Here is a 24,833-nt window from a genome sequence, read left to right as displayed (position 1 = left end):
GTGAGATTTTTCAAAGACGCTGAATATCCTTTTGAGCATGGTGAAGTTATTAAATACACTTTGGATGGTGTATTAATACACCCAGTCACTTCAAAGATAAAGGTGTCCTTCCCAACTCAGTTGCCGGAGAGGAAGGTAACTGCTCAGGGATTTCACCATGAGGCCAATGGTCATTTTAAATCAGTATAATGGTTGTGATATGAGAACTGAGGATGGACCAACAACATTGTAGTTACTCTGCAATACTAACCTAAATGACAGAGTGAAAAGAAGGAAAAATTCCAAAACATGCATTCTGTTTGCAACAAGGCACTAATGTAATACTGCAAAATGTTTGGCAAAGAAATTAACTTTTTGTCCTGAATATAAAGCGATATGTTTGGGGTAAACACAACACGTCATTGAGTACCACTCTTCATATTTTCAAGCATGGTGGTGGCTGCATCATGTTATGGGTGTGCTTGTCATTGGCAAGGACTAGGGAGTTTTTTAGAATAAAAATAAATGGAATACAGCTATAAGCACAGGCAAAATCCAATCCAATCTATGGCAAGACTTGAAAATGGCTGACTAGCAATGATCAACAATAAACTTGACAGAGCTTGATGAATTTAAAAAAGAATAATGGGAAAATATTATACAATCCAGGTGTGCACAGCTCTTAGATTTACCCAAAATGACTCACAGTTGTAATCGCTGCCAAAAGTGCTTCTACAAAATATTGACTCAGGGGTGTGAATACTTATGTAAATGTGATATTTCTGTATTTAATTCTCAATAGATTTGCAAAAATGTCTAAAAACATGTTTTCACTTTGTCATTATAGGGTATTGTGTGTAAATGGGTGAAAAAACAACACACAATTAATCCAATTTGAGTTCAGGCTGTAACATCAAAATGTGGAATAAGTAAAGAGGAATGAATACCTTCTGAAGACACTGTAATCAAGTAAAAAGTGAATAGTGACCTGCTGAGCAGCAAGGTAGAGTAGTAAAAATAAATGGTATTACATCATAGCAGCAGTGGTCTGTGTGTGTGTGTGTGTGTGTGTGTGTGTGTGTGTGTGTTGAAGTGGGTGTGCAGAGAGTCAATGCAAGTAGACTTCAGGTGCAGGTGGTTGGCAGGTATGTGGGAAGCCAGGGATTAGTTGTTCAACAGTTTTATGGCCTAGAGGCAGACACTGTCTCTGAACCTGTTGGTCTGAGCTGTGATGCTCTGATACCGCCTGCCAGGATCAGTTTGACCTTTTAGATCATAATGACAAAAATAACATGGACAGGGGGACTCTTTATGAATATGGTCCCAGCATGCAGGAGGTTTTGGGGAACAGATGTTCATTTACACATGGCCATCTCACTGTCTGACCAATAAACCACTTCACACTTGTGATTTGTGTCACATGTGCTTGCCGTAGATCCCATAATGCACCTCAGATGGTCAGCCATGCCTCCTCTCTCTCTCAACACGTGATGCTCTCAACGTAACTCTGGCTGGCTCAACATAACTCTGGCTGGATCAATGTAACTCTGGCTGGCTCAACGTAACTGGCTGGCTCAACGTAACTCTGGCTGGCTCAACGTAACTCTGGCTGGCTCAATGTAACTTTGGCTGGCTCAACGTAACTCTGGCTGGATCAATGTAACTCTGGCTGGCTCAATGTAACTCTGGCAGGCTCAATGTAACTCTGGCTGGATCAATGTAACTCTGGCTGGCTCAACGTAACTCTGGCTGGATCAATGTAACTCTGGCTGGCTCAATGTAACTCTGCAGGCTCAATGTAACTCTGGCAGGCTCAACGTAACTCTGGCTGGATCAATGTAACTCTGGCTGGATCAATGTAACTCTGGCTGGCTCAACGTAACTCTGGCTGGATCAATGTAACTCTGGCTGGCTCAACGTAACTCTGGCAGGCTCAACGTAACTCTGGCTGGATCAATGTAACTCTGGCTGGCTCAACGTAACTCTGGCTGGATCAATGTAACTCTGGCTGGCTCAACGTAACTCTGGCAGGCTCAATGTAACTCTGGCTGGATCAATGTAACTCTGGCTGGCTCAACGTAACTCTGGCTGGATCAATGTAACTCTGGCTGGCTCAATGTAACTCTGGCAGGCTCAATGTAACTCTGGCAGGCTCAACGTAACTCTGGCTGGATCAATGTAACTCTGGCTGGATCAATGTAACTCTGGCTGGCTCAACGTAACTCTGGCTGGATCAATGTAACTCTGGCTGGCTCAACGTAACTCTGGCAGGCTCAACGTAACTCTGGCTGGATCAATGTAACTCTGGCTGGCTCAACGTAACTCTGGCTGGATCAATGTAACTCTGGCTGGCTCAACGTAACTCTGGCTGGCTCAACGTAACTCTGGCTGGATCAATGTAACTCTGGCTGGCTCAACGTAACTCTGGCTGGATCAATGTAACTCTAGCTGGCTCAACGTAACTCTGGCTGGCTCAACGTAACTCTGGCTGGCTCTTCCAACAAAAGGCTTCTGAGTCTGCAGCATTCTGCAGTTGGAAAGCAGTTAGTCTGCCTTCTCCCCCTCCCCAAAACATTTGCATGCTGCATGGAATATTGTGATGTTTTTTTTCTCCAAATGCCTGCAACTCATTGAATCTGAAATGAAAAAGGTTAGGCAGTGTTTCAGGGCTTTTACTGGAAGATCTGTAAGTACAGTATATAAGTAAAAGTCTCTCTCTCTCTCTCTCTCTCTCTCTCTCTCTCTCTCTCTCTCTCTCTCTCTCTCTCTCTCTCTCTCTCTCTCTCTCTCTCTCTCTCTCTCTCTCTCTCTCTCTCTCTCTCTCTCTCTCTCTCTCTCTCTCTCTCTCTCTCTCTCTCTCTCTCTCTCTCTCTCTCTCTCTCTGTTGAAGCAGAATCATGCAGGCTCACTGCTGGTATAGCAGTCCTATCTGTTGGAGGCTCCCACTGTGTCCTCAGTGTTTGGGATCGGTGCCTGGATGATACAGTATACTAGCAATACTCCATCCTTCTGTATGAATGAAATGAGAATGGAGGGCCAGCGAGAGCTTTCTGCAGGGGGAAGTTACAGCGGAGGATGTTGACACAAATTACATCAGCGACTTCAAATCAGATCAAAGCAGCCAGTTTGGCTGGTTTAGATGAAATCAGACCACACATTGCTTAGAGCAGTCAAGCGGTATACAAGCACAAACTTCATGCTCAGGACACTGCTTCTTCCTAACTATAGAATGCTAAAAAAGCTCAACTTACTTACTTGAAGTAGGCAGCATATTCCCCTCACCGCCACTATAACATGATCATGTTCATGCTAAGGATCTGTTGCCTGGTGACTTCTCCTGAATTGAATTCTGCTGCTCTATCGATCGCTCCATACATTCAGTATGAAACTGCCATCCTAGAAGTCTCTAACCAATCAGATTATCAAAGCCAATGACGTGATTCATGATCTGTGTAGGCAGGCTCTGGCCCAACCCATCAATTTCTGGGACCAATGAGAACGTTCAGAATGTGTTTGCATTCTACAAGACGTCGGGGAGGGAAGCAAATCCAGACTCATTGTGGAGAGGAAATGGTAGTGGTTTGTCGAGATCGGTGTGGAAGAACTTGACTGGCCTGCACAAAGCCCTGACCTCAACCCCATCAAACACCTTTGGGATGAATTGGAACGCGACTGCTAGCCAGGCCTAATTGCCCAACATCAGTGCCCGACCTCACTAATGCTCTTGTGGCTGAATGGAAGCAAGACCCTGCAGCAATGTTCCAACATCTAGTGGAAAGCCTTCCCAGAAGAGTGGAGGCTGTTATAGCAGCAAAGGGGGACCAACTCCATATTAATGCCCTTGATTTTGGAATGAGATGTTCGACGAGCACGTGTCCACATACTTTTGGTCATGTAGTGTATATCCTGCTAAATTCTGCAACACGTATGTATTAGTTGCCTTACACTAAAAAGGAATGGCGTTAAAAGCCCTCAAACTCAACTCTGGACCTTGAAGCCAGTTCCACTGCATTTTTTCATTGTTCCCCTCTAATCAGGGACTGATTTAGACCTGGACACCAGGTGGGTGCAATTAATTATCAGTTAGAACAGAAAACCAGAAGGCTCCGGACCTCGTCGGGTCAGATTTGAATACCCCTGATATAAAGCATGCGTCTTCCCTGGACCAGTTTAATGAGTCGGTTGAGTACAGATGTAGGATCTTAATTAGACCTGTATTGTCACAGCAAAATAATCCTGCAACAACTGAATTTGAATGTTTAGACCATAATGTTTCTTGATCGTTGGTTTGGCTATTTTGTTAGTCCAAAAGTAGGCTACATGAAAAGTGCAATACTATTAATAAATCAAATCAAATTGTATTTGTCACATGCTTAGTAAACAACAGGTGAAATGCTTACTTAAGGGCCCTTTGCCAACAATGCAGCTAAATATAAAAATAAAACATGAAATAGTGACACAAGGAATAAATACACAGTGAATAACGAATAACAACTTGTGTTAATGTGTTAGTGTGGTTTTTCAGTGAATTTATGTCAATCACAAAGCTAATCTGAATTTTCTGCGGTAATTAAAGCATGTATCAGCAGTTTAAACAATAACAAAACGTTTCCCCGCCCGTTTCAGTAAAACGTTGAGGGATGGGGCTGGAGAAATTTAACCACTCTCAAATTCATAGACTGAGCTATGGATGCATGTACTGACCATCCATGATATCAAAATGATAGTTTTAACCATGTTTTCAGGCTATTTAGTGTTTGTTTACATTTCAAATCAAATCAAATCAAATTTTATTGGTCACATGCGCCGAATACAACAGGTGCAGACATTACAGTGAAATGCTTACTTACAGCCCTTAACCAACAGTGCATTTGTTGTTTTATTTTAAAAATAAAACAACAACAAAAAAAGTGTTGAGAAAAAAAAGAGCAGAAGTAAAATAAAATAATAGTAGGGAGGCTATATATACAGGGGGGTACCGTTGCAGAGTCAATGTGCGGGGGCACCGGCTAGTTGAGGTAGTTGAGGTAATATGTACATGTGGGTAGAGTTAAAGTGACTATGCATAAATAATTAACAGAGTAGCAGCAGCGTAAAAAGGATGGGGTGGGGGGGCAGTGCAAATAGTCCGAGTAGCCATGATTAGCTGTTCAGGAGTCTTATGGCTTGGGGGTAGAAGCTGTTGAGAAGTCTTTTGGACCTAGACTTGGCACTCCGGTACCGCTTGCCGTGCGGTAGCAGAGAGAACAGTCTATGACTAGGGTGGCTGGAGTCTTTGACAATTTTGAGGGCCTTCCTCTTTGTTTACAATTTTGAGGGCCTTTAACTTTGTTTACAAACATTGGAGTAAACGAAGCTTATATTTTGAATTCTGATCGGGTACGACAGTTAACCTAAAGCTCATGAAGCATTTATCAGTTATATTCTTCAAGAATCAATGGGTACATATCATTAATGTATAAGTCCAAAAATGTAGCAACTGCAGTTTCCCCCTTTAACAGAAGGTGTCGGTTTCCCTTAGTAGCCTATTCAATATACAGAGTGATTCATTTTGGCAATGTATAAGTCCAAATGGATGTAGCATCTGCTGATTGCCCCTTTAAGATCCAACATCTGTAGCTAGCTATCCACATGGCCGACTCTTTCTATTATGAGATGGATATCGTTTACATTATACACAAAGCATGGATATTACATTAATAGATCAAATCGTTTTTCAGTGGAGAAGTTAGATGTTTAAAGTTTGCTTGCAAAGTTATCAAATTTATTTGGATAAATAACAGTGTGGTATTTTATATAATGAGCATAATATTTTATATTATTTTATGGAAACGGAATATCTAGAAACTTAAGCAGTTCTCTCTAGCTTTCTCTCTTGTGTCTCTGGTATGAGGTGGGTTAGTTTTGACCTTCTCCTCTATAACAGTGCAGTTTCCCTGTCTGAAGTGAAAGAGTCTAGAAACGTAATAATGAGAAGCTCAAACGTGTGCAATGCAAAGACCATCAATGATACATTGTAGTGTACAGTCTAGCTCGTCAGCTCTAGCTCCTGCCTCTGGTATAAGGTGGGTTCGTTTTAACATTCTCCTCTGTTACAGAACAGCTTCCTGTTGGTGCCTGCAGTCCAGGCCTAATCACCAGATTGTGACACGATGAAGGCAGGGTGCGTCACATGACTTGCCTGGAGCCCTACAGCACTGAACTCCCTCTCTCTGCGTCTCTCCCTCTCTCCGTTGTCACTCAGCGAACAACTGGCTGTGGAATCCATTTCTGTTTCTGCAGACTGGGCAATCTCATCTAGTGGATGCATTTCCCTATGCAAATAAGTATACAAACTATGCACATTTTCATGCACCTTTTAAAATTCCTGAGACATTTTAGGAGTTTGTTATACATACTGTAATATTCAGCAGAATTAAAGGGACACTTCATGACATCTTATAATATAATAAATAATAATATGCCATTTAGCAGACGCTTTTATCCAAAGCGACTTACAGTCATGCGTGCATACATTTTTGTGTATGGGTGATCGAACCCACTACCTTGGCGTTACAAGCGCCGTGCTCTACCAGCTGAGCTACAGAGGACCACATATCTTCAAACTAGGCTAAACTGTAACCTAGTTTAAAGGCAGCCTGTTTGTACCATTGCATTTACTGCAACATACACGGTAATACCCTTCCTAAAATGTCTATATTAATATATGACCTCAAACCCACCTCATCCACTCCTGTTTGTAATTTCATCCCAGGAGAAACCCCCAACCTCCTAAAAGAGGGGCCCTAGCCTGGTCCTGCTCTGCACCATACACCCCCAACCCCCTAAAAGAGGGGCCGAGCCTGGTCCTGCCTCTGCACAATACACCCCCTACCCCCTAAAAGAGGGGCCCGAGCCTCGTCCTGCCTCCGCACAATCCACGTAGTCTGATTGAAGGCAGATGTGGCAGTCTGTTTCTCTGTAGTACTGATTCACATTGAAGTATTTGTGCTCCTCTCTCTCTGTAGTGTACAGTGGGAGTTAGTGGACACCGTGCTTTGACATCTATTCACCAGACTTTCCCGCCATGACTTCAGTGATGCCTATAGTTAATTCATGGCAATCATTTGAATATCTGTAGAGACAGAGCAATACAACAAGACATCTGAAGTCCTACTTGCCAGACTTGGTAAGTCCGACTTTTTAAGTCAGTATTGCTGAGCGATTAGTGCTTTTTGAGGTCGGTTCAGTTTCAGTTTGATTGAAAAAAAATAATCATTGTTTCGGTTGCGATTATTTGGGTTGAATGCTGTAACAACACCGAATAAAACAATTAATAAAAGTCCCATGATGGTAGTGACTTCCCATTAATGCTTATCACTTTACTAACTTATTCACATTACTTTACTTTAATAAAATATTTCAGTTGTGTATATTACATTTGTTTTATTTAATGACTTCATTTCATTCCAAGTCATCTCATCTCTATAGAGCTGCTGCCTATGCTGTCTGACAAAATCACTATTTTAGTAGTACTTCAAAGTAAATATGGCATAATTTATGACAGCTGAATACAAACTATCAATCTCTTTGATCATGCTTTTTCAGGTAGAGATACCTCACAAAGCAACAGCTGCTCTCTATATCCCCTCACGATCGTGTACTCTTGTCTCTTCTGCAGCAGGTGTAAAATAAACACAGACCGGACAAGTAGATGCACAATGGATTATGGTCACTGTAGTTAATTACCACGTTTTATGTGCTAAACTATGTCGAATATTGGCCTGTTGGAAACTACAACTCCCTACTATATCGCACAGTTCAGGCTGGATCTGATTTATCTCGAGAGAAACTGTGCAATGTGCGCATTGAGCTCACAGAAAAATTCGAATAATTGAACCGATATTGGTCAATTAGTTGTTTAAAAAATGAAAAATAACCGAAATTGCGGTTAATCGCTCAGCACTATACAGTGAGGGAAAAAAGTATTTGATCCCCTGCTGATTTTGTACGTTTGCCCACTGACAAAGACATGATCAGTCTATAATTTTAATGGTAGGTTTATTTGAACAGTGAGAGACAGAATAACAACAACAAAAATCCAGAAAAACGCATGTAAAAAATGTTATAAATTGATTAGCATTTTAATGAGGGAAATAAGTATTTGACCCCTCTGCAAAACATGACTTAGTACTTGGTGGCAAAACCCTTGTTGGCAATCACAGAGGTCAGATGTTTCTTGTAGTTGGCCACCAGGTTTGCACACATCTCAGGAGGGATTTTGTTCCACTCCTCTTTGCAGATCTTCTCCAAGTCATTAAGGTTTCGAGGCTGGCGTTTGGCAACTCGAACCTTCAGCTCCCTCCACAGATTTTCTATGGGATTAAGGTCTGGAGACTGGCTAGGCCACTCCAGGACCTTAATGTGCTTCTTCTTGAGCCACTCCTTTGTTGCCTTGACCGTGTGTTTTGGGTCATTGTCATGCTGGAATACCCATCCACGACCCATTTTCAATGCCCTGGCTGAGGGAAGGAGGTTCTCACCCTAGATTTGACGGTACATGGCCCTGTCCATCGTCCCTTTGATGTGGTGAAGTTGTCCTGTCCCCTTAGCAGAAAAACACCCCCAAAGCATAATGTTTCCACCTCCATGTTTGACGGTGGGGATGGTGTACTTGGGGTCATAGGCAGCATTTCTCCTCCTCCAAACACAGCGAGTTGAGTTGATGCCAAAGAGCTCCATTTTGGTCTCATCTGACCACAACACTTTCACCCAGTTCTCCTCTGAATCATTCAGATGTTCATTAGCACAAACTTCAGACGGCCCTGTATATGTGCTTTCTTGAGCAGGGGGACCTTGGGGGCATTGCAGGATTTCAGTCCTTCACGGCGTAGTGTGTTACCAATTGTTTTCTTGGTGACTATGGTCCCAGCTGCCTTGAGATCATTGACAAGATCCTCCCGTGTAGTTCTGGGCTGATTCCCCACCGTTCTCATGATCATTGCAACTCCACGAGGTGAGATCTTGCATGGAGCCCCAGGCCGAGGGAGATTGACAGTTCTTTTGTGTTTCTTCCATTTGCGAATAATCGCACCAACTGTTGTCACCTTCTCACCAAGCTGCTTGGCGATGGTCCCATTCCAGCCTTGTGTAGGTCTACAATCTTGTCCCTGACATCCTTGGAGAGCTCTTTGGTCTTGGCCATGGTGGAGAGTTTGGAATCTGATTGATTGATTGCTTCTGTGGACAGGTGTCTCTTATACAGGTAACAAGCTGAGATTAGGAGCACTCCCTTTAAGAGTGTGCTCCTAATCTCAGCTCTACCTATAAAAGACACCTGGGAGCCAGAAATCTTTCTGATTGAGAGGGGGTCAAATACTTATTTCCCTCATTAAAATGCTAATCAATTTATAACATTTTTGACATGCGTTTTTCTGGATTTTGTTGTTGTTATTCTGTCTCTCACTGTTCAAATAAACCTACTATTAAAATTATAGACTGATCATTTCTTTGTCAGTGGGCAAACGTACAAAATCAGCAGGGGATCAAATAATTGTTTTCCCTCACTGTAAGTCAGACTGTTGATCCCGGGGGTAGGAAAAAGGCCTAAACTGATACTTCAAATTCAGATTGAAATATGAGCGTCATTCCGGTGATTCTGTGATGAATGTGAGAAGTCGCTACAGCTCCTTTTTCATCAAATACCTGGTTATACTGGTTGCATCCCAAATTGGGGATGCAACCATGGGGCACTACATAGGGAATAGGGTTCCATTTGGGACGCAACCACTGAGACCTGTCTGACTGGCTTTTTCTCTTGTGTGGGTTGGGTCCATCCTTTCCCTCCCTCTTCTGCCATGATCTCACACAACTCGCTCAGCAGGAAGTGTGGCTGGGTCATTTGCAAGCACTGCACATACAAACTGCCACAAGTCATTATACAACAACCATACGATTAGCTGTGTGGTGTGCTTTCAGTTAGATCTGCTCCGCTAGCATTAGCTTTGTTTATTTTGTAGCAATATAGGCCTACCTTTTGAGATAATCCAAACGGTCAATACCCAACTACGCTATCTTGCCTTGTACCGTTGTCTTCCTATCAGGGAAAAGTGGTGCATTTCATTTGGATTGACTCTTGCTGAGTTGCTTATGTAATACTTTCTTATTGCTGAAGCCAGCAACAAAACCCAAGCCTTAGATTTTATCCGCAAACACAGTTAGCATTTTCTGTTAATACTACAACCAATGTTAGTGGTACCATCTCTGTGCTATTTTCAATGGCGTCAATATGCATTGACTGCATGGCCCTGTCCTCCCATATCCAGATCTACAGAGGTCAGTGCTGATAGAAGGGGGTTGATCATTAGCCCAGACTGGACTGTAAATGTGTAAGCTTGGGGTTTACCCCTCTGAACCAACTGACCCCGGATCAGGGGAGACCTCATCCTGACTGGCCCTGGCCCCACGGCTTAGACACTGTAACATGAATTTTTGACCTGTGCACACCAAGCTGCTATACAGATAAAGCCCTGTGTGTGTGTGTGTGTGTGTGTGTGTGTGTGTGTGTGCGAGCGCGTGCGTGCGTGTCGAGGTCGTGTCACACAGAGGGTCTAATTAAGAAGTGGTCTCCGAGTGCACAAAACCAAACGCACAACAACCCAAACACACGCAACTGTTCAAACCGGCAACCTGCTTCACAACCCACCCAACCACCCTCACACCCAACCACCCTCACACAACACACAACACACTCTCCAACCCCTCTGCCTCCCTCTACACCAACCTACCACCATTCCCTTTGTCTCTGAGCCCCAGTCAATATATCTGACTAAACTTGATGAACTGTTGTGCGCCGCAAAGTTAATTTCTTTCAGAGTGCACGGTAGCCATGGCGACCACCTTATTAGTGCGCTGAAGCCATCTGCTCTAAACATTAACCGGAGCGCGGCTGAGTGGAGAAAAGCTGCACTGGCAGGGAGTACATATGCTTTACGCATTGATCCTACTCAGAGGGGATCGATAGAAAGCCACATTTGTGGTTGTTGCTGCTGTGGTAGTGTTCGGCCATTTTGATTTTCTGTTTGCTCAAAACTAGACGTGTGGCATTCTTTGAGGTTCTTTTTTGGCTTGCAGGACCTTGGAGCTGCTTGAAAACTAATTTGGTGACTGTAGTTTGTTTCATGTCCAAAAGACTGAGGCTTTGTAAGACCAAATATACTATATTTCAAAAGCTGTTTTTTTTTCCCAGAGCTGCAGTGAAACTCCATATTTAGATAGTGGTTTAGTATTACCTTGCTGACTGCATGCTGCCTCTCCCTGTAGCATTTTTGGTGCCGCTTTTATGAGCAAATTGCTGTTAATGATTTAAATATACAGTATATATATTTGTATTTATTTATTGATTAGGGTTGAATTGAATACCTTATATGCTTGGTCTGTTACACTTGACTGAAAGCATCTTTTCACACTGATCCAAGACTCGTCTATCATGAAGTGGAAAATGTATGTCATTTTCAGGCCAACTGATGAGGGTTCCCTAATGTTTTCTATTCTGCAAGCCCCAGATCTTGCAGTGTACTTAGCTCACCTCACTGGAACATTTATTTAGCAAATGCTGTTTCTGTTTGCATGATCCAAATCCAACCCAGGGTGCCTTTAAACAGGAAGAGGATGAGCCTTTAAACTGGAAGGGGAAGTGTGTTTAAACAGGAAGGGGAGGTGCCTTTAAACAGGAAGGTGAGGTGCCTTTAAACAGGAAGGGGAAGTGAACAGTAAACAGGGCGCAGGGAAACATATGAAAAGGAAATCATAACATTAGACACACATGGCAGCGGAGGAATCCAAAACCCAAAATCATCATGAAATAGAATAGGGCTGACCTGTACGAAAGATGGAGGAGAACTGGGGGCCTGTCTAAAATATGTAGTAGTTGCACAAAAGACAACAACAACAACAACAAATAGGCCAGTCATTTTGCAGCTCTTCCCTTGGTAACACTTTAAGTTACTCTTGTGTAGTAACAACAACGTGTTACACAATATTTTAGTAATATAATTTTAATTATAGGCATTCTGTTAGGTTACGTCCCAAGCATGAATGCAGTGCGTGCCCCTGGACTAATGTATTGATATCCTTCCACCGCATTGGTTTCCAAGCAGCCTGACCTAAGCGACTGTTGCTATGGTCCCTCTTTTCCCTCCACTCAACTGACATGAGGCACGTGACTCCCTCTCCTTATATGGAAGCAGCAGGATCACAAATCACTCTGAATGAGGGATGCGTTTTTTGAATTAAGGCTCCCAGAGAAGGATATTGAGTCACCCCTAATCAAGTGGCAGATTCATTTATTTTATTTCTCTTACACCTGTTTTGAATATAGTTTTTTATGTTGCACTCATTCATTTAAATGACTCATAGAGCTATATGAATCATCAATCATGTTGCAATACTATCAGGTAGTTTGGTAGGTTACTGTGCATAAAGACTATTATTCCTTTCACTGTTATGCTTTCCTGGCATGTAGGCCTTATAGTCAAACACATCTGAAAGACTAAGCAAAGGACTGTGGTGTGGTGTAGATCAGGGTAGATTATTCAGTCGGTAGAGCAGGGGAGGGGAGGACTGAAAACCTGTCAGGACACCACAATTCACTCCACCGAGGGAATCCATAAACAAAGATGGCCGTCGCTGCTAAAAACCTCCAAAACCTGTTAAACCAGACATTTTCACGCAATTCGCAATGTAAACACGTACGTCTGCACGAAAAACAAACAGCCTTGACATTGAGGGGGGAAGGGATTGAAAGGAGAAGCACCAGCTGCCGCACCGGTCACATTCCACTGAGGAAACCTCATATCTGAGGCCGAGCTAGGCTGCTAGCTATGAGCCTTCAGAAGTAGTTTGTGATGTCATTCAATGCAAAGTATGGCCTTGGGTAGGGGGTTATTATGCTCTTGAAGGACATTCAGGACCAGCTGTCTTTGTGTGCTCTGTGCTGCTCCCTGTGTAGACAACAGGGGAGCTAGTTGGAGCCCTAGTGACCTTTTCAATGACAGCTCCTGCAGTTGGAGGGAGAAGCCACTTTACCTGACAGCCATTTTAGCACGGCTGGGAATTGCCAGGGACCTCACGATATGATATTATCACGATACTTAGGTGCCGATACGATATGTATCGCGATTCTCATGATCGTATATGTATTGCGATTTCGATACTGCGATTTGATGTTCCAAACATATTGCTCAGTATACTGTATGTCTGCTGCAGAGAGACAAGAGAGAGCATGAGAAAATTAGTTTTTTGATCAGTCAGGGAAATAAAAGTGCTAAAAACTATTTAAAAAGAAGATGGAGAACAAGTTATAGGATGGAAAAATACCAGCGTTGTACCACACGCACAGACGATTACCGCTAGCTAACGCTATGTACAGTAGCATTTTATGCATTTTTTACATTGATTCTTAGTCAAATATAATAATCATTATTATAATAATTCATATTAATATTCAGTCTCAGAAGAAGTAGTTGTTTATATGTGGTCTCTGTGTGGATTCCTTAATCATGGGGGAGGTTTGGGTTTCTCTTCAGATCATGCGACTCACTAATGAAGGCATTAGTTATGGAGGATTAATTTTCAGATCTTAACCTCATTTACAGATACAAAAAAATATCAAAGATCTGGTGCGGATTGTGCAGTTTGGCTCGGTGGTTTTACAGTAAAATGCTTTCATCCTTCTCTGTTGGCCTTAAAAGGAACACTTCAATTATCCAATTACACCCCTACTTTCTGGGTTCAGATCTCTAGACATCTGGTTCTCTGTCCCTTATAGTATACATTTGGAGTTACTGGCATTGATTGACCTCCTTCACACTTTGGATGGGTTTTGATTCATAACCCTTGGCTTCTCACCCTAACTCTGCTGGTTTGTGGTTGGGCCGTTCCCAGGGTAACTACTAGCCAAGCATCTTGATGAAGTGTGTGTGTGTGTGTGAGTACTGCCGCTCTCCACACACTCACATCCACGTGTTACAAACCACAGTTAGTAGTCAACCATACTGTATCAGACAGCTAGCAGTCAACCATACTGTATCAGACAGCTAGCAGTCAACCATACTGTATCAGACAGCTAGCAGTCAACCATACTGTATCACACAGCTAGTAGTCAACCATACTGTATCAGACAGCTAGTAGTCAACCATACTGTATCAGACAGCTAGTAGTCAACCATACTGTATCAGACAGCTAGCAGTCAACCATACTGTATCAGACAGCTAGCAGTCAACCATACTGTATCAGACAGCTAGCAGTCAACCATACTGTATCACACAGCTAGTAGTCAACCATACTGTATCAGACAGCTAGTAGTCAACCATACTGTATCAGACAGCTAGTAGTCAACCATACTGTTCAGACAGCTAGCAGTCAACCATACTGTATCAGACAGCTAGTAGTCAACCATACTGTATCAGACAGCTAGCAGTCAACCATACTGTATCAGACAGCTAGCAGTCAACCATACTCTATCACACAGCTAGTAGTCAACCATACTGTATCAGACAGCTAGTAGTCAACCATACTGTATCAGACAGCTAGTAGTCAACCACTTTATCAGACAGCTAGCAGTCAACCATACTGTATCAGACAGCTAGTAGTCAACATACTGTATCAGACAGCTAGCAGTCAACCATACTGTATCACACAGCTAGTAGTCAACATACTGTATCAGACAGCTAGTAGTCAACCATACTGCATCAGACAGCTAGCAGTCAACCATACTGTATCAGACTGAGCTAGGTAGTCAAACCATACTTGTATCACACAGCTAGTAGTCAACCATACTGTATCAGACAGCCAGGCAGTCAACCATACTGTATCACACTAGCTAGTAGTCAACCATATCAGTATAGAGACAACTAGCAGTCAACCATACTGTATCAGACAGCTAGTAGTCAACCATACTGTATCAGACAGCTAGCAGTCAACCATACTGTATCAGACAGCTAGCAGTCAACCATACTGTATCAGACAGCTAGCAGTCAACCATACTCTATCAGACAGCTAGTAGTCAACCATACTGTATCAGACAGCTAGTAGTCAACCATACTGTATCAGACAGCTAGTAGTCAACCATACTTTATCAGACAGCTAGCAGTCAACCATACTGTATCAGACAGCTAGTAGTCAACCATACTGTATCAGACAGCTAGCAGTCAACCATACTGTATCACACAGCTAGTAGTCAACCATACTGTATCAGACAGCTAGTAGTCAACCATACTGTATCAGACAGCTAGCAGTCAACCATACTGTATCAGACAGCTAGTAGTCAACCATACTGTATCAGACAGCTAGTAGTCAACCATACTGTATCAGACAGCTAGTAGTCAACAATTCTGTATCAGACAGCTAGTAGTCAACCATACTGTAGAGACAACTAGCAGTCAACCATACTGTATCAGACAGCTAGTAGTCAACCAACTGTATCAGACAGCTAGCAGTCAACCATACTGTATCACACAGCTAGTAGTCAACCATACTGTATCACACAGCTAGTAGTCAACCATACTGTATCAGACAGCTAGCAGTCAACCATACTGTATCAGACAGCTAGCAGTCAACCATACTGTATCACACAGCTAGTAGTCAACCATACTGTATCAGACAGCTAGCAGTCAACCATACTGTATCACACAGCTAGTAGTCAACCATACTGTATCACACAGCTAGTAGTCAACCATACTGTATCAGACAGCTAGCAGTCAACCATACTGTATCAGACAGCTAGTAGTCAACCATACTGTATCAGACAGCTAGTAGTCAACCATACTGTATCAGACAGCTAGTAGTCAACCATACTGTATCAGACAGCTAGCAGTCAACCATACTGTATCAGACAGCTAGTAGTCAACCATACTGTATCAGACAGCTAGCAGTCAACCATACTGTATCAGACAGCTAGCAGTCAACCATACTGTATCAGACAGCTAGTAGTCAACCATATTGTATCACCACCACAACACCCCTGCCAACTTACACTGGATCGATCTTACACACACACACATGCACACGTACACACAGATGCATACACACACACACACACATACCATATTAACATGTTTGATCTGGGTTTCAAGTGTTTTAACTCATGAGAATTACAGTCTAAAATCTGGTCTTTGATGAGAAACAAATTCCCCTGCCACTGTTTTATATCTGTATTGGATTCAGACACTGTGGTGTAGTGTTCAGTTGTTTTATCTGACCCTGAACTTTGCTAACCCGACCTACTCAGAACTCTCCCCAGCTTGGCTATATTTGTAGTTGTAAGGCTAGGGCAAGTCCACTCCACTCAGTCACGTGGTGGTTTTGACTTACTCTACATTCTTGACAACGGGAAAATTAACTTGTTTGGCATTTGCACAGCTGGTAACAGTAAAGATCCCACCAGATTTTAGAAAACCACATTTGCCAATGAGTTGACACCTCTTCAAATAGTCTGCCTCATCAAAAAGGAAACATTGAGGAAAACCAACGAAAGATTCTCGGAAGGGGAGATATTAAAGTGTAACAAATCTAAACACCTTCAGAGGTGTGTGTTTGATACACCAATATCCAGCTTTTTGGGGTTTCATTTCTGCCATTGCTTCAGCCACAGTGAACTTCTTAACTTTCCTTTATTCATTTGAGAAAGGCACAACCAGTAAAAGTTACAACCAGTGAGTAACTACAAGAAAAGCACCTAGTCATTCCATGCGCTGGGCAAACATTCCATGCCCGTTTCTCATGAGTTTTGTTTGATCTTTGGACTGAATATTGCAACACGGTATGAAAACAGAAAGCATGCTTCTAGTTCAATTACTAGCTTGGAGCCAGCCGTAGTGTGTAGCCTTATTTAGGAGTTCACGTGATCTGGAGTCTCTGCTGTCAACGTGGCGGGAGTTCGGAGAGACGCTGACACTGTCTTTAGCGTTGCCATGTTCTGCTTTCCAGACACTACCTTGGCCAGCGTCGATCTTCGTCTCTCGCTCACTTGCTTCACCTCTCCGCCTCCCCCTTCCTTTTCGCTTGTGGTGGTGTCGGGGACCGACGGCAGCGTTGAAATATCTTGAGAGCGGAGAGGAGCGGCCGAGTGGCGGGAACGGGAAGAGATGCTGCTCAGCTTCCGGAGCTGTTATGTAACGAGGTCTACTCTGGAATGCCGGGATGGTGTTTGTAAACAGTGGCGGCCATGTGGTCGCACTCACGTGGAGTCCGGAAAGGAAGTTCAGTCCTAGTCGTGTCCTCACCGGCAGGTCTCCTCGCGCCTGAGGTAAACCCCAACCTGCTGACATCGATACACACTCCGAGGGCCAAAAGAACACTCCCTCCGGTTGGCCATGCCACTTAGTCTCACGAGACAGCCTTATCACTCCGAGCCGTAGCCATAATTAAAACACAGACAGACAAATGGAAGGGCCAAGGCCTCTTCCACACACAGAGAGAGAGAGAGAGAGAGAGAGAGAGAGTGAGAGGTGTTCTGTAGTGGGTAACTTTAAACTTGTAGTAATTATTGGTAGATATAAGGTGTTGCTTAATCGCAGGAAGAAGATATTTGTGTAATACTAGCAATGAGTAACAACCAGGGCAGGGCCAAAAAGAACAACTGTGGTTTCTATACCAACAGTCAAATGCCAAACAAGAACAGAAATGCTGCGTGATCTTTTGGGAAATGAAACTCTTTCACAATATTGTTTAGACACCCACCATAGAAAAGCTAGAAGTGACTCATTTGAACACAACCTAAAAGGCTTGTGATGAGCCTAATGCAAATCAGAAAGTAGACTATCTGGACAACATGCACGTCGAAAGTAAAGGCCATGCACATTGAATGACCTTCTAAACAAATTTCATCCAATACACTCATGTAATAAGGCAGTAATAACCGATTGCAAGTTTTACCACGGCTCTTCAACTATCGAGGCTGGGAGCAGCAGAGAGCTAAATCAATATCTCCAGAGGTCAATATGAGACTTAGTATGTCGCCATTTTGTCTGAGGAGGAGGAACGTGATCAACAGAGCCAGGTTGGTAGCTACACAGAGCCAATGCATTTAAAAATTTCTCTTAACCTGTTCCACTTGTGTCATCTCTGCAGCAGGGTTACCGTGGCCTCTGGGGTCGAAATGTGATGTGTGGCCTGCTGTTGGAGGTCAGAGGTCAAACCCAGCCCATTGTGAATGGACAGCATTGTTGCAGAAACCATGGAGACTGAAACCACTGGATATTCTTACCCCCAAAGCTTGATATTGTATTTTCTCCCTTAGATAACATAAAAGGGGACTTGGGTCCAGTGGCGAAGAAGCAAGAGGGGTAGTCCAACAGTCCACAGCTTTATCAGTGGGTGTGGATTGATGAGAACAGCCATGTCCATTCTTGTGATTGATCTTTCTGACTGGACTCCCCCTGCAGCCACCATGTGTTGACCTTCTCCTACTAGGATCTATGGTGCAGATATGGTGCCTTTTCCCTATGCTGCTGTAACAGCACATGTGGTGCTAATGAAAACAGCACAAAGGGAAAATGGAGGTTGTGTGTTCAAGACAATATCTTGGCTTGCCAAGTGACTCTGTCTTGTGTAAATAGCTCCTTCTGTGCTAAAAATACACAATCTAGTCCTTGCTTGGGGCACAATATTATACCCATAAATTAAGTATCAATTCTGACTTTTATATCTGTACTTTTGATAGCACACTCTTATCTCTTGATAGAAGTTGAGAAACAAAACTATTGTATAGCAATCTTGCTGTCTGATACCATCTAATATAATCCATTTAAATAAAAATGTCTTCCTCGACTAACATTCTGCAGTGTCAATGATGTAAGCAGTGCAATGTGCATTGCATTCAGTCTACTTACTGAGGAATGCAGTCAACAACTCAAGGAAGACCCACTTAACTTAAAGACAAAGTCCATGCATCCTCCAATATTGGCTTACAGCTGTTTGATCCAGTACAAAAAGAAAGCTAGTCTTATCCTTTAGCTTAGGATAACCATACAGCTACAGTATGAATCAATTATAATTTTTTTCAATCAAGGCCTATTTCTACATTATCTAATCTGGGGGGAAATGAGTCCCAAAATGGCACAATTAAATTCACAACATAAAAGAAACGGTATACTACCTCATCCAGTCAAAACAAACTTTACAAGAAATATGGAGTACTACGGTGCACTCCCCTAGTTACGTTACGAGATACGTTGACGCCACGCAGTCAATGACCATGCTTACCAAATCAAAACAGAGCCGGTGCCACGCTGCCATTGTTGCATCAAGGCTCTTGACAGCTAGTATTGAAAATCCCCCAGCCTCTTCGAAATATAATTAAACTGTAAATATTTATATATTGCTATCTCGTTCTCTGATATCACGGAGGAGTATTTTAGTTTGTCGATAGTTCTGTGGTAAAGATATATTTAAAAAAAATATGTCTCTGTTTACTTTATATGATGGAGCCATTGAGTAAAATGCAGATGAAGAATTGCCTTCTTAATCAATTGTTTAAATAGCTGAATTAGCTTTGACGGTTGTCCTCGAGGCCCCTTTGACAAGCAACTGACAATTTTGCTTAACATAACTGCAGTTCTCTCCAATACGTTTCACCCGTTAGACTAGCTTTAGCCTAATACAATTAACCTAGCATTCCAAGCTATCACAGGTGATATTAGTTTGTAGCACTTGGCTGAGATTCCTATTGTTCTAGCATTAGCATCTGTTAGCCTTGCACCATGCACCTCCCTTGGCTGTGGTGTTTATTTACAACCGCTCATTAGTAGCCACTTGTTGTGCTGTGCTCCCCCTGGCAGGCATGCCTTACTTTGCATTTCACACAAACTACTACTGCTAGCTGCTATTGTGGGTTGACCTCCGATTGAAAGTGCATGCAGGGGCCAGCGGAATACACAAGCCCAAATACAGCAAATGAGGGCAAAAGATAGCGGACCTTTATCTGTGTAATATTCTAGTAGGTCATTATGATGCTAATCCTAAATGTGGCCTGTTAGCAAATTCAGCAAAGATAATAGAAAAACAACAGGCTCCATTAGCAACTAATTTGTTCAAGGGAAGAGAGGTGTTGGGCTAATAAAACCAGTCATCTTGGTTAGTGTAGGTTGGATGTGTGTAGGAATCATTATTATTTGCTAGTACTGTATCTAACAACTAGCATAGCATAGCTATTTATTGATGTCTAGCTAGCGAATGATGCTGTGCCTTGCTTTGTTTTCTTTCAATTAAAGTAAATTAATTTAAAATAAATTGTGACAAAAAAAAATTTTTTAACAACACCGAATCCTTTCTATTCATCAGTAAAACGTAAATGCAAATTGAGATAGAGTAACCGCTAGAAACACCTCCATTACTGCCTTTGTGTTGACAATCATCTGTTTATTAAAGGTGCTGTCTGCTGCATTTTTGCGTGGCAGTGCATATGGTTTGTCCAGACACATTATCTCAGATTCTCACAAAAGACACCAAATATTATTTTATGTGTTAAATGATTAATAAAACCGTAGAAAACTGTTTGCAAAATGCAAAGCTAACATGTCCTAATATGTTATATTATAGTTGTTGTTGTTGTTAAATTGCTGGATTCTTGAACATTTTCATGGTAACTTCTGGGAGACATATTTGTTGGCGTCTAGTTGGAAACAATCTATTTCAGCCTTCGGAAAATACCTGCTTCCAGGATTTCCATTCTTGTTTGTGTTCAGCTAATGGTGTGGTCGGATTGAGTTTCAATGTCCTTTAAAGCTTCTGACCTCATCATCCCTCTGCTATCCACCACAATTCTCTTGTCTTTTTTCCTCTCCTTGGACTGCGCTGGCCTGCCTTTGTGTCTGCTTGTAATTCACCGGTGAATGCACAAAGCCAGAAGCTAGCTACACTCTCCCCCACTCCCAGCTATCTTTCCCATGCACTATAGTCTTAGTGATGGACTGGAAGCATACTGCTGTTCTAAATTAGACCCAATCCATCTTTTTGCTTGAACAGAGCAGAAAATAATCAACACAAGAACACAACCGTGAGACTACAAAGAAAAAAGGAGAGAAACTGACTGCATGAATGATTTCTGGTTAAAGAGTCCTTCTCTATGATATATTTACAGGATAAAATTATACATGTTTTCCCTATAAACCAAGCACTCAAATAAAAATAAAGATAAGGACAATGGTCATTTTAGAGATTAGATATATTTTTCAACTGGGAGCTAGCTTCTTCTCTGTTGCACTGAACATCAGAGGGATTTTCCTTGTTCATAATGCCTCAAGAAAAGTACTGAACAAGGTCTCCATTTTCTACACTAGACACATTCCTAAGGCTACTTGAGTGTCCACTGACCAACATTGAGGCAAAACCAGAGATATCTCTTTCAACTAGCAAAAAATAAAATAAAATGGTCAGCCATGTTGGAAGGAGAAGCTTTATCTAATATCCCCCACCTTATTAATTTAGCTAGCTCATGCTTTTGCTGAGGGGACATTAGCATGCCTTGTACCAAGCCACAGAGCCACCGAAAAAGACCAACAAAAAGGTCAAAAGGAGAAGGACGACGAGTGCAAAAAATAAACAGAGTGACGTCTCACCTCTTTTACGTCCCTCCACTTTGTAGAAATTCCAACAAACCGTCTGGATCTCCTCTTTAACAAATCCTAAAGGGCCGCCATCTTGCTTCCTTCTGTTCTTCTATGAAACGGACTATCCTCCAACATCAATATTCATGGGGCCAGTCTCTGACGTCAATTTCGACTCTTATCATCAGGAGGAGAAGCCCGGTCGGTCGGTGGTGTGTCCCTGTTGGCCACTCTGAGTGCCACACATATGTAACTTGCAGAGAAGCAGCCAGCCAGCACGCCGGGTGGACAAGTTGTGTGTGTGTGTGTGTGTGTTCGGTGTGTATGTGTGTGTGTTCGGTGTGTGTGTGTGTGTCAGGGGGAGAGTCTTGCCTTGCCTTGCTGGCAAAGCTGAAGTAATGAGAAAACCTCTCTCCTGGTGAGTCCCTCCACCACACAAAGGGTCTGGGCTTTCTTTCCCCCCTTTTTCTCCCTTCTTCTCCTTCAGCCGCACACAACAGTGCACACTATGACTACGGCTGGCCCCAAGCACCGGACTGGATTTGCACAGACAGGACATGGGTCCGCTCCGCCGTTCAATGTGCCGCCCACTCCCTTTAAACTGACTACGAGCTCTCTGGGCTTATCTGTCTGTCTGAGAAACAGAGGATTGGAGAGGAGGAGGGAGGCCCATTCCCCCCTTCCTTTAGTCAGACAGGAAGAGTGTGTGTGTGTGACTCAAGGAAACTCATGCCGAGCTCTAGGGGGATTTTTCCCCCACCCTTTTCCCCTCTCTCCGTCTTCACTTCCCGGTTCTTCTTTCGGTTTCATCAGTTTCTCTCAAGCTGTCATAGGTTGCAGGAGTTCCCCCATAGCCTCGTGGCTTCTTTACGACTCCTTGTAGACTTGCTTCTTCTACTCAGTTTTTCAAGACAGTTAGCTTCGTCTTCAGACCACGCGAGTCGAGCCCTGCCCTCATTTCCGATCCTTCTTCTGGGTCTTATTTTGGCACGCCTTGGCTGTCAGGCAGGCTAATTTTTAGAGCAGGCATAAGACAACACTAACATTTGAAAGGAACCATACAGGCAGCAGCATACTTTTCTTTATGTGTCTGCCAAGACCCCCACCTCCTGTTGACATTGGCCACGTGGGCTAGTAGAGAGGGAGAGGGAGACGGAGGGAGATGGAGACGGAGGGAGAGGGAGAGGGACGGAAACAGAGAGAGAGGGAGGGAAAGAGAGAGAGAGGAACGGAAAGATAGAGAGGGACGGAAAGAGAGAGAGGGACGGAAATAGAGAGAGAGGAACGAAAAGAGAGAGAGAGGAACGGCGAAAGAGGGAGAGGAATGGAAAGAGAGAGTGAGGGATAATAACTACGCCTACCCTCTGACAGCATAAAACTACGCCTACCCTCTGTCAGCATAATAACTACGCCTACCCTCTGTCAGCATAATAACTACGTCCACCCTCTGTCAGCATAATAACTACACCTACCCTCTGTCAGCATAATAACTACACCTACCCTCTGTCAGCATAATAACTACGCCTACCCTCTGACAGCATAATAACTACCCCTACCCTCTGTCAGCATAATAACTACGCCTACCCTCTGTCAGCACTAATAACTACCCCCTACCCTCTGTCAGCATAATAACTACACCTACCCTCTGTCAGCATAATAACTACGCCACCCTCTGACAGCATAATAACTACCCCTACCCTCTGTCAGCATAATAACTACACCTACCCTCTGTCAGCATAATAACTACGCCTACCCTCTGTCAGCATAATAACTACGCCTACCCTCTGTCAGCATAATAATCTACGCCTACCCTCTGTCAGCATAATAACTACGCCTACCCTCTTTCAGCATAATAACTACGCCTACCCTCTGTCAGCATAATAACCTACGCCTACCCTCTGTCAGCATAATAACTACACCTACCCTCTGTCAGCATAATACTACGCCTACCCTCTGACAGCATAATAACTACCCCTACCCTCTGTCAGCATAATAACTACACCTACCCTCTGTCAGCATAATAACTACGCCTACCCTCTGTCAGCATAATAACTATGCCTACCCTCTGTCAGCATAATAACTACACCTACCCTCTGTCAGCATAATAACTCACACCCTACCCTCTGTCAGCATAATAACTATGCCTACCCTCTTTCAGCATAATAACTACGCCTACCCTCTGTCAGCATAATAACTACCCCTACCCTCTGACAGCATAATAACTACGCCTACCCTCTGTCAGCATAATAACTATGCCTACCCTCTGTCAGCACAATAACTACGCCTACCCTCTTTCAGCATAATAACTACACCTACCCTCTGTCAGCATAATAACTACGCCTACCCTTCAGCATAATAACTACGCCACCCTCTGTCAGCATAATAACTACACCTACCCTCTGTCAGCATAATAACTACGCCTACCCTCTGTCAGCATAATAACTTCACCCCTACCCTCTGTCAGCATAATAACTACCCCTACCCTCTGTCAGCATAATAACTACCCCTACCCTCTGTCAGCATAATAACTACCCCTACCCTCTGTCAGCATAATAACTACCCCTACCCTCTGTCAGCATAATAACTACCCCTACCCTCTGTCAGCATAATAACTACCCCTACCCTCTGTCAGCATAATAACTACCCCTACCTCTATTTGCGTCTTTGTTTTGCAAGAAGAAAAGGCAATGTCACTACATAAGATCAAGACTAGCCTATTTAGTGCATGACTATGTATGCTGATGATTCAACACTGTACACGTCAGTTACCACAGCAAGCGAAATCAATGCAACACTTACAAAAGAGCTGCAGTCAGTTTCAGAATGGGCAGTAAGAAATAAGCTGGTCCTAATTATTTCAAAAACTAAAAGCATTGTAATTGGGACAAGTCATTCGCTAAACCCTAAACCTCAACTAAATATTGTAATGAATCTTGTGGAAACTGAGCAAGTTGAGGAGACTAAACTGCTTGGACTAACCCTGGAGTGTACACTGTCATGGTCAAAACATATTGATGCAACGGTAGCTAAGATGGGGAGAAGTCTGTCCATAATAAAGCGCTACTCTGCTTTCTTACATTTACATTTACATTTTAGTCATTTAGCAGACGCTCTTATCCAGAGCGACTTACAGTTAGTGAGAGAGTGCATACATTATTTTTTTATTTTTTTTTATTTTTTCATACTGGCCCCCCGTGGGAATCGAACACACAACCCTGGCGTTGCAAACGTCATGCTCTACCAACTGAACTACATCCCTGCCGCCATTCC

The 24,833-nt window shown here is 43.0% G+C and overlaps 1 protein-coding gene across 1 annotated transcript in view; it reads right to left on the bottom strand.

Moving 5' to 3' along the window:
* Positions 1-22,084, bottom strand: part of tet2 (tet methylcytosine dioxygenase 2) — a 49,688-nt gene extending 27,604 nt beyond the window's left edge. Inside the window, exon 1 of the mRNA XM_045214774.1 lies at positions 21,576-22,084. The gene's annotated coding sequence lies outside the window, so the exon portion shown is untranslated. The remainder of the gene's footprint in view (positions 1-21,575) is intronic.
* Between the last annotated feature and the right edge of the window lie 2,749 nt (positions 22,085-24,833).

The sequence above is a fragment of the Coregonus clupeaformis genome, unplaced genomic scaffold (genome assembly GCF_020615455.1).
Source record: "Coregonus clupeaformis isolate EN_2021a unplaced genomic scaffold, ASM2061545v1 scaf0311, whole genome shotgun sequence".
NCBI classification, from domain to species: domain Eukaryota; kingdom Metazoa; phylum Chordata; class Actinopteri; order Salmoniformes; family Salmonidae; genus Coregonus; species Coregonus clupeaformis.
This window is presented reverse-complemented; position numbering and strand designations above follow the sequence as displayed.